The 14,951-nt window shown below is 33.9% G+C and overlaps 1 protein-coding gene across 3 annotated transcripts in view; it reads right to left on the reverse strand.

Moving 5' to 3' along the window:
• MEI4 (meiotic double-stranded break formation protein 4) overlaps positions 1-14,951 on the reverse strand; it is a 204,869-nt gene that overhangs the window by 60,254 nt on the left and 129,664 nt on the right. The window lies entirely within an intron of this gene.

Here is a 14,951-nt window from a genome sequence, read left to right on the forward strand (position 1 = left end):
TACAAATGAATAGATTTCTACTATCAAGTCAAGTCAAAATATATTTAGTGGTCAATTTCTAAGACTTTATTACTAAATCTATAGTGTCAGGAGTACAAAAGGTGTCAGCATAATTCTGGATCATTCTTAAGCAAATTATGAAATAGATAAATTATAACTTATATAAGTTATAAAATTTTCTATAGCAGTTAATATTTTGAAATATATCACTAAGTGCTGAAATGGAAGTTTTAGTTGAAGTATCAAAATAAATAATTATATTTAGAAGATAGACCATATAGAGAATGAATTAAGAAGATAAGACCCTTAAGCCCTTACCCACTAGATATAAGTATAGGTATAGATATATATAAAAGGTGAAAGAATGGAGTTTGAGGATATCTTTTGGGATAGATATTGGCACACTATGAATTCCACCTCCAGACTGGAGACAGGTGGGAAGGACTTCTTTGTTCTCCGTAAGTCAAAGGAGAGGCACTTTAGATAGAGGAGAAAACAATGCAGAACTCTAAATTTTCACCTAGAGAGGCAGCAAAAAGTACTCACCACTAAATAAATGTAAAAGGACAATGGAGACAATAAACTATATCCCATATAATTATTAGGAGAAAGGCCATTTGATTATTATTTTTTTTAAATATTTTATTTATTTATTGAGACAGAGAGAGAGAGGGGCAGAGACACAGGCACAGGGAGAAGCAGGCATCATACAGAGAGCCTGACGTGGGACTTGATCCAGGGTCTCCAGGATCACGCCCCGGGCTGCAAGTGGCGCTAAACTGCTGCACCACCGGGGCTGCCCAAGGCCATTTGATTATTAATCACATTAAGGTGTGTATAACTCATAGCTGGAACTTCATTAAATATATCCCTTAAAATATCTTAGAGATAGGCTTCAAAAGTATCTTGAAACAAAGAAACAGCACCTATCTTGCCATTGTTCTATATGAGATTAAAATAAAATTGAGGAGACACTGCTTTTGTATATAAAATTTAAATGACATTGCTAAATAATGCCACATGAAAAAAGGAAATGCCACCTGTGTCCTTTAAGATAAACATTTAGTGTAGATATTTCTCAAATTGATACTTCACTAATATAATGTAAAAGTTAATCAATGACAACAAAACAGTGAACAGATTATAAAGTTCAAAAGAAATTTCTCTTATAAATCTGGATGTGCATAACTAGTTCTTAATAATAGTTTTCTAAGTCAATTTGTCAACTTAATCCTAAATAACCTCATCAATCTATTACCATAAGAAATCACAGTTATTTTCATTGTTGCTTTTTAATAATATAACTGGCTAAGACTCATACCCTCTGTAATTCTCCAGTGCCACTTTTTTGCAGATTTTTTACATTTTTCTTTGAACCTGAAAAAAGAATACCCTTATTTAAGCTCTAAAAAAAAAAAAAAAAAAAAAAAAAACTCTGTTGAGTAGTTCTCTGATGCTCTAGTTGTTTACGTACCTCGTTTCTTAATATTTAAGTCTTTGGGAGATAAAGTCAAGAAAAAAATGCACAGTAAAATAAAAGGTACTTTAGAGAGTGAGAATAAAATTATGAGGGTAGTCGCGGGGTTAGTTTGTGGAGTCTGGAATCTAACACTGCCTGAGTCAAATCTTAGCTCCACTGCTTATTAACTTATACTAGCAAGCTATTTAACTTTGTATGTCTGAGCTGCCACATTCTGCAAAATAGTGATTGTGATGGCACCCACTTCAGTTGTTATACATGTTAGATAGTAAAAATGGCTAGCATAGTACCAGGCACCTAGTAAGTATTCAATAAGTGTTACATGTTAATACAATGTGCATTGGTAATAGAAAGCACTGACGGTTACAGGAGTTTAATTTGTTGAACCCTGGAAAGTTAAATACTAGAAATAAAATCTGTTTTCCTAGGGTTAATATAATCCTATTAGAGAACACTGCTCAAAAGAAAAGTTCATCATGAAGACCGTTTCCATAATCTAGATAGGAATTGTTATGGTCTCCCCAGTATGACTGAAGTTCATAATAGAACAAAGACTAAGTATATAACTGTTAAGGCAACTTAAAATTATATGAACATTTTTATAAAAATGGCTTCTGTTCTTCCTTACATTTTAATTGACACTTGCCCTTTTGTAAAAACAGTGGAACTTTTGAAAGAGGGTAGCATGGAAGCTAGGGCTTACAATGTTATAGGAGAGGCTACTGTGGTAGAAACATGGAAGGTCTCACTCAACACACGTGCCATCTTTTTTTGTTCTGGCTCATATTCCTATGATTGCAGGGACTGGAAGCTAAAAATAATTTTCCCCAGATTCCTGTGCAGTTTGAATTTTGGATATTATTTGAGTTCTGCCAATCAGAAGTACTCATTTGAGACCTTGATTTAGAAGTGCATTATTGAAGAAGAGAAGCAGTACACATGGTATGCATTCTGTTGATGCAGACTGTGGCAGAGATAACAATGGTTCTGGCTTATCTTGCAGCTGGTTTAGAGGCTCCCTGCTTTTGCAAGTTCTTAATCCTGATAGAAGCAGTAGCATGCTACCTTGATGGCCTAGTGGTTTAGGGAGTCATTCCTATAAACTCAGCCTCCTCAAATACCTGTAAACTCAGCCAAACCAAATGTGCTTTGATCTACATTTACATACTCCCCCGGAGGATTCACAGAGTCCAGTGCTGATGTTCCAGTCTTGAAATATGCAGAGACGGAAATTCCTACCACATGCCCAATACATATGCCTATTTGACCTGTGTAGAAGATAGAAAGATCTTGGAGGATGGCAGTGAATAAGCACAAACTTCATCAAGGGTGTTTCTAATTCATAGTGATATTCTAGTTGTAGTTCCTTTCCTGGCATAATCAACACTGCTTCTGATATTTGTTAGGTCTTAATCTGGGATTTTTTTTTTTTTTTTTTTTACTATCTCAATAAGGATAAAATGAAGCAGTGTGCATTCACTTAGGAGTATCAGTATACTTTTCTGTCCTATTTAAGGCCATGTCAATTTGCTGGCTCTGTGTCATTATTTAGTTCATAGGATTCTGATCAATCAAAATGTTCCACAGGACACTATGGTAGTATACTGTATATATATATCATATTGATATGGCAATTGTTTTAAAGGCACTGGTAAAATACATATATTAAGAGAAAGTAAACCCCAGGATTCAAGTACCTGATACACTTGGGACATTTCTGGGTCTGATATATGTTGGAATACCACTTCCAAAGTGAAACACAAGTTGCTGTAATGTATATTTTCTATCAGTAATTAAAATATATAATAAGTGATGAGCATTTGTGGATATGTGAGGCAACATATATTCATTTGGGTTTACCACTTGGATGCACATATTGAGTAAATCATGTCTATAAACTCTGAGAAGAGCCCACAGTAGTATAAAGAGCTCTAGCTTGTCTAAGCTGAAGAGAAGCTCTGCCACTTGGACCTTATGACTGATAATATCCAATGTTCTTGGAGCTGATCAGTAACTACATGAAACCTGCAGTTGACCCTAATGAGAAAATCACAGAGGGGAACCCTTGCTTTGGGGAGAAAGTCAAATCTTTTTTGACAAGTAAATATAACATAATATATATATATTTACATATATATAAATATATTCATTAAAAATCTATTTGTATATATAACTTTCTTGACAAGTAAATAGTTATATCATAGTAAATATAGTATATATTAATATATAAGTATATTCATTGCATCTATTTGTATATACAACTACATAAATATATTTACATATATTTATTATATATTATATATTTATAAAATATATTTACTATATATTTATATATAACAGTTATAACTATGCTATAAATATATATGTATGACATATATTAAACATATAAATATATAGTTATAAAGAGATATAATACAGTTATGCATATTTTATATATATAATATAGTTATACATGTTTATATATATATATAAAATTTGGCACTACTGGAGATTAAATGACTGCCTCATCATGTGACATCAAATGATTATATGCCCAAAGCTGCTCATTTGAACAGTGTCAGGTATACACAGCAATACTCCATCATCAAGTAGATGTACTGTATATAAAATTGTGATCAAGCAGGAAATAAAACCAGAAACTGCTCACTGCTTGAGCAGTTAGCTTCAACTAGAATACTACTCTTTATAAGGTTGACTTGAGCAGTTAGCTCCAACTAGAATACTACTCTTTATAAGGTTGAATTATAGGAAATTTATGTTCTATACCAATGACCAATATATGATGTGCTTTCCCTGATAGCCAGAATATATGAATTCAGGAACCAAGGTATAAAAGAGCCTGGGAACTCAATATTATATCTAATGATTCATTGGTAAAGTATTCTTCATACCCTGTGACACTGGATTATGTTTTAGAGGTCTAAATAAAAAAGTAAAAATGGTTCCTACAAAAGGACCCAACAATTGTTTCATGAACCAGAGGTTGAGATTTCCACCTGGCTATATGGAGTTCTTTTACAACTCTGCCAATGGCAAAAAAAAAGGGGGCTCCTGTGTAGGCTGGAGCAACTGGTCTCTAGTTGAGGAAAACAGAATTTAAAACACAATGGCAGCAGAGAAGATTTTATACGGAAGCCTGGGGTTGCCTGGTATTACTGAGCAACTAGTATAAATAAATAGCATACTACAGACAACTCAGGAAACAAGACTATCAAAAGGCCAAATCCTTCAGGGGTGATGAAACCCTGGGTAAATCCAACTAATTGAGGTTCTGGCTAAGGACAAAGGGAGAATGTAATTGGCAACGGAGGAAGACAGTCAATACAAATTGTGAACTTATAACCACTTATATCTGAAGGCCACTAAAGGTTATTTTTTTCTTCATGTGTGTGTGTGTGTGTGTGTGTGTGTGTGTGTGAGCATGTGTGTATGGGTAGGATATTTTGGCAGTGGCTTACTTTACAATTTAGTTCATGAACTGCAACATATCAAACTAGAATTGTGATGGAACTAGCAAAGGCATGGTTATCACATCATCACATAAAGTCATATCATATTACATGAAATGATTGAGACTTTGACTCCTTCCTTTTGAGAAGAGATCTATAGAATTTTGTTTTTATAGAGCTTTGGTACATTATGTCTTCAAAGTACATTGTTTTTGCTATTGATATTTTGGGGAGGTTTGAATAAGGGAAAAAGGGAATACACAATGTTGAATAATAAAAGAGTAGTCTATAGCAGACATATTGGAGTAACCATTTGAGTATTCTTCAAGCAAGCTTCTTATGCTAAAGCAGCTAAAACTATTTCAAAAAGTCTCTTTCAGAGAGGGTTCTGGATATAATTTAAATTTTCCTAATCAGTCAATCTTATATAAGACATAAAATTATTTGGAGTCAAAGGCAGTGATACAGTTTGTAGGAGATGCAGCAGGATTCTGGAACAACTATAGTGGAAGAGTCTTCCTGATTCAGGAAATGCCTGATGATGATATGATGATGAAATGCTATAATTCTGGGGACTGACAGCTTTGGAAATTTCTATTTCCTTGCTGCCTCAATTATGGCAGAAGCAGCAGCAACCATGATTCTGTGGTATGGTTTACAAAAAGAGATTTTAAGATAGATACTAGAACTGTGCTTAATGCTAATAGTGACTGAAAAGATAAAATTACCAGTAGAGAAAAACCACTGAAAAGAACCAGAGAGTCAAGAGTTTGTGAAATAAAAAATTCAAGGCAAATGAGCTTAAGAGCAGAATGAAGATGAATACTTGAATATATAGTTTAACAGAATTTATGCAATCCAAGGAATGAACAGAATCTTGGAAACATGTGACAATATAAAAAAGGTCTATCATAAGCATAATAGGAATCCAGAAGAAATGGGACAGAATAGGCAGAAAATATTGAAGAAATGAAATATTTAAAAACTTCCAGAATTCAGTGAAAGACATAAATGTTGGGGATCCCTGCGTGGCTCAGCGGTTTGGCGACTGCCTTCAGCCCAGGGTGTAATCCTGGGGACCCGGGATCAAGTCCCACACCAGGCTCCCTGCATGGAGCCTACTCCTCCTCTGCCCGTGTCTCTGCCTTTCTCTCTGTCTCTCTCTTCCCCCATGTCTCTCATAAATAAATAAAATCTTAAAAAAAGACATAAATGTACACAATGCAAAATCTCAATGAACTCCACACAATAAGTATGAAAAAAAAAAATGCCTAGGCATATCAGAGCCAAATTCCTGAAAATCTAAGATAAAGAGACAAACTTAATAGTATCTAGAGAAAAATTATACCTTCTATTTAGGAAACATAATTCAAATAACTGTGGAATTCTCATAAGAAATTATGATAGGTAGAAGAGACTGGATTGATACCTTTACAGTGCTGAAAGGAAAAGAAATGTCACCCAGCGTTCTACAACTAGTAAAAATCCTTCAAGAAAGAACCTAAAATATTTTCAGATAAAAGTAAAATTAAGAAAATGTAACCAGTCAAACCATAGTATTAAGAAATACTGAAATTAATTTTTTCATGCTTAGTCTAAGTGATACTAGTGGGAAATTTGAATATTCAGGAAGAAATGAAGGTTATCAAAAATAGTAACTGAGTAAATATAAAGGATTATTTTCTCCTTAATTTCTTTAAAGCACATATGACAGCTTAAAGTTAAAAATATATATAATATGTCTTGTATATGGATATGATACATATGACAATGAGAGTATAAGAAATAGAGGCATAATCCAGTTATCAATTTATTACCTCTCAGCTACCAGTTCACCTGTCAAAATATGATCTTCCATAATACACAGCATTCTTTAAAGCATCTCTCCTCTATATGAGCAACATATTAGGTTTCTCAGTGGAGGATGCTGAAGGGGCATTATAAGTAAAAGAGGTTTTCCTCTGTTTTTTGGATGTTGCACAATGGGTGAATGGTATGGGCATGAAGACATCTGTCAGAGTTCAGCCCTCTGCTGCCCATCCAGAACTTTAGGTCTCTTGGAGACCTTGTAAACTTAGCCTGGCCTGGCATACCCTCCCATGATCCTCTCTATATAGAAACTGGCAATCTGAAGTCTTCCTGCCCACTCCTACAGGTATCAGGGTGGCTCACCTGCAGCCCAAAGTGTTCCCACCAAGATGCCACCTCCCTTATGGCTTTCCTGTGACCTGGAGGGTCAATCTCTTTGCAGCCCCCACTGCACTGGACACTGTGCACTCTGGACATTCACTCCACTGATTGTTGATTACCTGAACCCCAGTACATAAAAATACAACGTATTGACATTTGTGGTGTAGCTAAAGAAGTTCTTAGAAGCAAATTTATAGCTTTTAAATACTTATGAAGGACAAAAAGAAAAGTCTAAAATCAAAAGTAATTGATCATTCACCATGTCTTGTCTTAATTTATCTGGAAAGCAGAGGTTAAGTTTCCTTTGGGATTCTTAGAGATTGCATGCTTGGGGGATCAACCAGCAAGGACTTTTGCAACTTGATCATGTTTAAATAATACCTTTTTTGATTTTATATATGAATATATAAATAAATCTAAATCTCTCTCTTGCTCACACATGCTCTATCTATAGAAAGATATACATATTATATAGTTAATAGAATTGCATAGTCAACACAATACTACTATGTAATTCTGGAACCCCAAGAAGAAATTCCATTAGCAACATCTCTCTATTCTCCATTCCCTCAGTTCCTCATTCACTGGAAGCCACTACATTCTGTCTCTATGGATTTGCCTATATGGACACTTCATATAATGGAATGATATTACACTGTATGTGGTATTTGTGTCTGACTTCTTTCATTTGGAATAATTATTTCTTCAAAGTTCATATATTTTTGTAACATATATCAATGCTCCATTCCTTCTAAATGCTAAATAATAGTCCATTGTATGGATATATCACTTTTGTTTATCCACTCAACAAGTGATGGAGATTTGAGTTGTTTCCATGTATTAGCTAATAGGAATAATACTTCCACGTACAAGTTTTTGGGTAGATATAGATTTCTAATTCTCTTGGATACACATTTTTGGAGTAGCATTACCTAATAACATAACTCTGAATTTAACTTCTTGAGGAACTGACAGTTTTCTAAAGTGACTGTACCATTTGATATCCCTAATGATTGCAATTTTTCCGTATTTTCATTCTGCATGAACACTTGCTCACCCTACCTACCTTCCTACCTTCCCTCCCTCCCTCCCTCCCTCCCTCCCTCCCTCCCTCCCTCCCTCCCTCCTTCCTTCCTTCCTTCCTTCCTTCCTTCCTTCCTTCCTTCCTTCCTTCCTTCCTTCCTTCCTTCCTTTTCAGCCATCCTACTGGGTGTGGATTTTCACTGTGGTTTTGATTTGTACTTCCCTAATTACTTGTAATTTTGAGTATCCTTTCATGAGTTTATTGGCTATTTGGATATCTTCTTTACAGAAATATCCATTCAAATTCTTTAGCTATTTTTAGTAGGTTTACTTCTTTATTGTTGAGTTGTAAAAGTTTTTTTTTTTACGTAGTCTAGATATAGGCCCCATATCAGATATATAATTTGCAGGTATCTTCTCCCATTCTGTGGAATGTCTTTTCTCTTGATGGTATCATTAATAGCACAAAAGTCTGTCTACTTTTTTTTTCTTTTGACACTTGGGTTTTGGTGGCATATCTAAGAAACAGATGCCTAACTCCAGATCACAAATATTTACTCATCTGTTTCCTTCTCAGAGTCTATAGTTTTATCTCTTTAGGTCTATGATCCATTTTGAGTTAATTTTGGTAGATGGGCCATTTGCATGTGGATGTCCAGTTGTTCAGCATCATTTGTTGAGAAAAGGAATTTATTCCATTAAATTGCCTTGGCAACCTTGTTGAAATCAACAACTTACTATAAATGTGAGGATTTACTGATAGAGTCTTAGTTCTACTGCATTAATATATATGACTCTCCTTAGACTAGAACCACAATGTCTTGATTGCCATAGATTGCAGGGAGTTTTGAAATTAGGACATGTGAATCTTTTTTCTCAATTTTTTCTCTTTTTTAAAGATTGTTTTGGTTATCTGGGTCCCTTTCATTTCCATGTGATTTTTAGCATGAACTTGTTGATTTCTGGAAAAAGAAAAAAAGTGGCTGGGATTTTGATAGGGATTATGTTGAATCTCTAGATCAATTTGAGAAATATTTTCATCTTAATAATATTAAATCTTAGACTCCATAAACATGGAATATTTTTTTCTAATTATTTTCAACAATGTTTTGTAGTTTTCTGCAAAGATATACTACTTCAGATAATTATTCCAAAGATTTTGTTATTTTGCATGCTATTATAAATAGAATTATCTTAATTTTAAGATCAATCACTTTTTAACATTCCTGAGTACATACATAGTCTCTTAAACATGTGCAAAACCCTAGACTGGAAACAATGGAATTAACTATACTTTCCTCCTACAATGAATAAGATAAAACAATAAACCTAAGTTACAGATGAGAAGTAAAAACATAACATGGCATCCCCTTCAATTCCATTTTGCTTAAAAAAAATTTACCATTAGCCACTAAACACTGGAAATGAAATTTGTAACAGAATTATCATTATCAAAATAGTATTGTTGTACAGCATTTTCATGAATATTTGGAATACACCAATTCTGTAATCATCCATATGTTCTCCAAGAATTCTATCTCAATACTTATCAGGAGGCTTCCAAAACTTGATGCACCTTGCCTATCTATCTCTCTGCTGCTGGTATTAATACTACTACTACTACTACTACTAGTACTATTCTTACAACTATTACTACTACTATCCCTATCTCTGATAAGTGGGATAATGTAGTTATTAAGAGCTGAGACTCTGAAATCAGACTGCCTGTTCAAGCCTGCCTCTGCAATGTACTACCTATGGGACCACAGGTAAGTTACTATATTTCTCTGTAGCTTAGTTTTCTCACCTGTAAAAGGAGGATAAAAATAGCTACACAGGCTTGTTTTGAAAGATAAATGAGTGAATGCATGGAAATACTTCTCAAAGGCAACAAATAGAAAAAAATTTCATTTCCTTATTATTGGCAACTGTGTGACATTTGAGTGGAAGTCAAAAGTAAATAATAAAAATGTGACATTTTATGTGGTCAAAAGGATGTGGGGGGCTCTAGAAACCATATGCTTTCTCATTTAATCAAAATGGTTTCTATTGTTGAGTCACTGACATTTGGTTAAAGATGTACATGCATCACTAATATTAGATAAATCAAATCGTATTTAACAAAAGAATAGAAGAAAAGAGGTTGAGTGCTCACAAGTTCACAAATGAATTCTATGAAATAAATGTTAAGAAAACAACTTCAGGTCAAAGGTATATAATCATCACTGAACAAGTGACAAATATTGGTATGTGGAAGGACTGCCTATGGATATGCATTAGAAGACTGAGCCATTAGAAGACTGAGCCATTCCTTCTATTTCCATTTTATCTATTCATATAACTACTAATGAATGAAACTAAGTAAAATCAACTAAAAACTAATGGAATAATCAGAATTGTGCTGGTTTCTTCTGCCTAAAAATTTAGACAAAAGAGTTGAGATACTCCATCTAGTATCCCAACAACACTGATCATGACATTTCCATTTTTAAAATTGAAGCAAGTGACACTCAGAAATGTTAAGTTCACATTGTGAGAGCCAGAGTCTAGCATTAGATTTAAATCTTTTTTTTTTTTTTAACTTTTTATTGTCTCTGCTGCCAGTGAAGTAAAACCTACATGAAAGTGTGACACTGGAGTAGCAGAAAACAATATCAATATAAATATACTATAATGTTTAAGCTTTTATTTTGCATTGTGTACAGTGCTCAGTGTTTACATACTATATGAATTAATCCTTAAAAATCACCCTATGAGGAGGTATAATCTCAATTTAAATAACAGGGACCTAAATAACTTGTTCAAAGTTAGATCAAATACACATAAGAATTAGAATCCACTTGTGCTGTTAACTATTGCATTCCCAAAGCCATCATATCCCAATCTCTCATGAAGGCATAAAAATTTGGACAGCCCCCCGGAACATTTATGGAAAATTTGCAACCACTTTCCAGATTCTGAAAACAATGTTTATCAATTACCACAGTGAATTAAGGAAACACAATTGCTAGACTGTGCACCATCAATTTCTGTTAACAGACCAGCACTGGACGCGAGCTGAACAGTAGGGGAAAAGAGACTCAGATATACAAGGACAGATGGTATCAACCCTAAATCTGGGTAGACGATGCACTAAGTGTTCCCTACTTTCTAAAGTATCTAACATTATATTTCACCTGGCATGAATAAAGGGCCCTGCCACTCCCCTAGCTCTTCTGGATCAGAGCAGGAGCTCTCCAGGATCAGAGAGCTGTTCTGTGCTATAGAACAGAGCCTGCTATACAAAGATCTTAAAACTTCAGTGCATTAAGAGTAAAGGTTAACAACCCAGACTCCATTGGAAGTAAATCATAAAAAAAAACTTTCAAAAGCTCTCATTTATATGAAAAAGTATAGATATAAAAGTAAATACATTACATAGTTTAGAGTAAAAGTTACTGCTGCAATTAATTATATGAAATGATTTTTAAAAATAACTAGGTGTATTAAGATTCTCATGAAGTAGCAAATTATTCATGAAAAGCCATGCTTCTAAATAAGACATGACAAAATTAAAGCTATCATAGTCTAAAGTAAATAGTTATACATTCATTCATTTCTTTATAGCAAATACTGACTGAGTGTAGTCCATGTGCCAGTGACTGAGCTGGTCCCCATTGTCATTCAGATTCAATGAAGAATAAAATAAGATTACTTTAGCTTTAGTAGTTACTTCTGCTTATGATTGGCAAGATACTTTAAAAAGCTATCAAAATGCAATCCAGCTTGATCCTGGTGTGAAAGTATACTTTCCAAAAGTTAAAAATGCGATTCTCATGCTAATTTAGAGTGAATACAAGTCAAAAGTGTATTTACATCATTAATGACAGTAAAGAACATTTGGGAACTGAGTGGATTTAAAGAAAAAATATGAGAATAATACTGTTATGTTAGATAAAAATCTGGTTAATATACTACAGGATAAACCCTAAAACAACCTCTACTTGTGTGTGTGTGCATGTGTGTGTACAAAATTTCTGTGTACAGAAATCATTTACATCTATACCAGCAGGAATTATGGGTTAATATGGAAATTCACAAAATCAGGGATATGACAAAATACATCTTCAGACATCTAAAAAATCCTTGGGTTAGCCTGTTAGATAATGCCCTAAATTGTCAAGATAAGCAACCAACATTTTGCCTTATTTATAGGATCTTGCTAATGTCTCTTAACATTAGGTAAGGTAAATATATTAATTACTGAATTCTTCAGAGAGAAAAGGGGATTCTCAGAGGCCAAAAGAAAAAGGGGAAATAAAAATAAGATAAAATCAGACAATTAATTTTCAGAAATGGATACGCAGAAGTTGTCTTGTTGGTAAATAATATTAGCTGCACAGGACTCTCAACTAATGCCTGGATCCTTCCAAAGTGGGAAACAGTCTAATATTCCTTAGGTTAAACTTAGAGAGCTAAAGTACTAATGAAAGATGGGCTGATAAACATCTATGTCCCAGCAAAAGAAACTTCCAGATTAGTAATAAGGATACCAATAGTAGGACTAGTAATAGTCGCCTCTAAGAATGTGCAAAGCCAGGTAGGTCTCTGCTGAGTCTGCAGTTCAAACTTACACTACTGAGTACTCCAGGACCCTAAGCTGAGAAAGTAAGCTAACTTTCTCTTTGCAACTGGAAGATGCAAATACAAAACCACTTTTTTTCAGCTTTATTGAAATATAATTGGCATATGATATTAAGATGTACAATGATGATTAGAGAACTTATATGTTGTAAAATGATTACACAACAGTGTTAACACAGCCATCGTTTCACATAATTTCTTTTTAAGATGTACCCTCTTAGTATCTTTTAAGTATATACATAATACAGTATGATTAACTGTAACTGCCGAGCTGTATATTAGATCCCCAGAATTTATTTATCTTATAACTGGAAGTGTGTACCCTTTGACTAGTATCTTCCCATTTCCTATGCCCCGCAGAGTTGGTAAAACACCATTCTACTGTGAGTTCAGCTTTTTTAGACTCCACATAGAAGTAATATCAACAGTATTTGTCTTTCTCTGACTTATTTTTTACATGATGCTCTCAAAGGTACATTTGTGTTTGGTAAATGTCAGGATTTCCTTCTTTCTTAAGTTTGAATAAAATTCCACAGTATGTATATATATACCGTATCATCTTTATCCATTGACCTACAGATAGACACTTAAATTGTTTCAATATCTTGGCTATTGTAAATATGCTGCAATGAACATGGGAGTGCAGCTATCTCTACAAGAGCCTGACTTCCTTTGGATATATATACCTAGAAGTGGAACTGCTGAATCTTATGATACTTCTAACTTTATTAATTTTCTGAGGAACCTCCATTCCATTTCCCATTGTAGCTGCACCAATTTACATTCCCAGTGCACAAGAGTTTCTTTTTCTCCACATCTTCACCAACATTTGTTATATCTTGTTTTTTTGATGACAGCTGTCTTGACAGATGTGAAGTGGCATCTCAATGTGGTTTTGATTTGCATTTCCCTGAGAATGGGTGTATTTTTAATGGACTTGTTGGCCATTTGTATATCTTCTCTGGAAAATGTTTATTCAGTTCCCTTGCCCATTTTTAAAATTGGACTATATTTTTGATAGAGCTGTTAGAGTTATTTATCTTCTCCCATTCTGTAGGCTGCCTTTTCTTTTGCTGATAGTTTCTTTTGTGTGCAGCGTTTTTGTACAATGAAGCCCCATTTGTTGAATTTTGCTTTTATTGCTTGTGCTTTGGTTTTTGTTTGTATGCTTTGCAGGTGCTCAGTCCCAGTTCCATCTCTACCTGTCTTTTTTTTAATCAAACTATAGTTGATATACAATATTATGTTAGTTTCAATTATTATATTAGTTATATGATTATATAACTATATATATATTTATATTCACTCTATAGAACATAGTAATTTCATATTTATGTACATTGTGAAATTATCACAAGTCTAGTTACCATTTATCACCAGTTTTTACAGTATTATTGGCTATAATCCCTATGCTGTACATTATATCCCTGTAACTTATTTATTTTATAAATTAAGATTGTACCTCCTAATCACTTTCACCAATTTCCTCCAGCCTCCAGCCCTTATCCCTTCTGATAACCATCAGTTTGTTCTCAGTATCCATGAATCTTTATATTGCTTCATTTGTTCATTTGATTTGCTTTTTAGATTCCATATTTAAGTGAAAGCATGTAATATTTGTATTTCTCTGTCTGATTTATTTCACGTAGCATAGTGCCCTCTACATCTATCCATGTAGCTGCAAAATGGCAAGATTTCATTCTTTAACAGCCAACCAATATTCCATTCTACACAAAGGTTGTTCTGTATCTTGACTGTTGTAAGTAATGCTGTGATGAACAGAGTGAATATATTTTTTCCAATTAGTGTTTTCATCTTTTTCAGATGCATATTCACAAATGGTACTGCTGAACAATACAGTAGTTTTATTTTTAATTTTTTAGGAACCTCCTCCATTCCATTTTCCATAGTTTCTGCACCAACTTAACACTCCCATCAACAGTGCCTAAAATTTGCCTTTTCTCCACATGCATGCCAACATTTTTTTTTTGTCTTTTTGATGATTGCCATTCTGAGAGGTGTAGTAATATCTACTGTGGTTTTGATTTGAATCTCCTGAATGATTAGGGATTTGATCATTTTTTCCATGTGCCTGTTGACCATCTGTATTTTTTTTTTTTTTGGAAAAATGTCTAAGTCCTCTACCAATGTCATAGCACATTTTTAAAAATATTCAGTTGTAGGAG

Source organism: Canis lupus, chromosome 7 (genome assembly GCF_048164855.1).
Source record: "Canis lupus baileyi chromosome 7, mCanLup2.hap1, whole genome shotgun sequence".
NCBI classification, from domain to species: domain Eukaryota; kingdom Metazoa; phylum Chordata; class Mammalia; order Carnivora; family Canidae; genus Canis; species Canis lupus.